This window comes from Rana temporaria, chromosome 9, assembly GCF_905171775.1.
Source record: "Rana temporaria chromosome 9, aRanTem1.1, whole genome shotgun sequence".
NCBI lineage: Eukaryota > Metazoa > Chordata > Amphibia > Anura > Ranidae > Rana > Rana temporaria.
Window position 1 is genome coordinate 172,422,042 of NC_053497.1, and position 1,426 is coordinate 172,423,467.

Consider the following 1,426-nt stretch of genomic DNA (forward strand, 5'->3'; position numbering starts at 1 on the left):
TTCTGTAGGAGGACAATATCTCCGCCGGGACATCGGAGAACCGATTGGCTAGCCAAGATATGAAATTCAGTGGCGACGGCCTGGCGGGTTGACCGCGCGACTTCCTCAAGCCGCAACTTTCTCCGCCCCCGTCTTGTTACCTCCACCTTGTGCTGAGCAAGCATCCAAAGCCTTTGTGTTTTTTCTTAATTTTTTTTTGTTTTTATCAATTTTTTTTTCCATGAGCGTGGTCCTTTGGAGAAAAAAAAAAAAAAAGCTCAGATATTGCCGCAGTACAGCCGCCGGTCAAGGCGGATCCATAGTGACTTGGTACGGTCACTCCTAACAGAGACAATCATGAAGGAACCCGAGATCGAAAGCCAACTACAGCCAAGGAGGTCGTAGAACTTGGAAGCCTCAATGTCCTTCGTCTATGAAAATACCGAAATCGCTGGGCCTCCTCAACGATGGAGCTGGCAAAAACCGCCAACGAGCTACCTAACTTTTATTTTTTTTTGTAGTCACCGGGCCTCCGAGCCTCTATCTACGAATGAAATCCCAAGCATCCAACGTGCTGGTCTACTGATGATACTCAAAAAAAGAAAAAACGAAGCATGGCCCAACTCTATGGGTTTGTTGGGACAACAGAACAAGCCCCCTGACTGCCAGCGAATTGGGGAAATATAAAAAGGCGTACCTTGAACATCACGCAAGCGCCATCATGTTCTTTCCTGCAGGCCACGGCCTGAAATATTAAAAAGGCGTACCTTGAACATCACGCAAGCGCCATGTTCTTTCCGGCAGGCCAAGGCCTGAAATCAAAAGAAAGGCGTACCTTGAACATCACGCAAGCGCCATGTTCTTTCCGGCAGGCCAAGGCCTGAAATATAAAAAAAGGCGTACCTTGAACATCACGCAGGCGCCATGTTCTTTCCTGCAGGCGCCATGTTCTTTCCTGCAGGCGCCATGTTCTTTCCTGCAGGCGCCATGTTCTTTCCTGCAGGCGCCATGTTCTTTCCTGCAGGCCAAGGCCTGAAATAAAAAGAAAAGGCGTACCTTGAACATCACGCAAGCGCCATGTTCTTTCCTGCAGGCCAAGGCCTGAAATAAAAAGAAAGGCGTAGCTTGAACATCACGCAAGCGCCATCATGTTCTTTCCTGCAGGCCAAGGCCTACACCACTAAGACGCTTCGGGCCCTGCTCTCTACCGTGTGGACAAAAGGCGGAAAAAATCAACATAGGCGGCTACCGACCGGGGAGAAGGTTTAAAGAAAAAAACGTGTGAATGTGCTCAGGGCTATTCTTCCCGCCTAAAAATAAAATAAAAAAAATCTAATGCTTCTTACTTTTTATAGTAAATGCTAAATTTTAAAAGCAATTTGGAGTGAAAGGTTTAAAAAAAAAAAAAAGAAAAAAAAAAAAAAAGCGTGTGACTGTTCGCTTCCTC

At 46.6% G+C, this 1,426-nt stretch overlaps 1 protein-coding gene across 4 annotated transcripts in view; it reads left to right on the forward strand.

Moving 5' to 3' along the window:
• The window catches only part of BCORL1 (BCL6 corepressor like 1), a 125,011-nt gene extending 124,150 nt beyond the window's left edge, over positions 1 to 861 (forward strand). For all 4 annotated transcript variants that reach the window (XM_040325022.1, XM_040325024.1, XM_040325023.1 and 1 more), the window contains one exon: positions 1 to 861. This exon is cut by the window's left edge and continues 417 nt beyond it. The gene's annotated coding sequence lies outside the window, so the exon portion shown is untranslated.
• Positions 862 to 1,426: the final 565 nt, after the last annotated feature.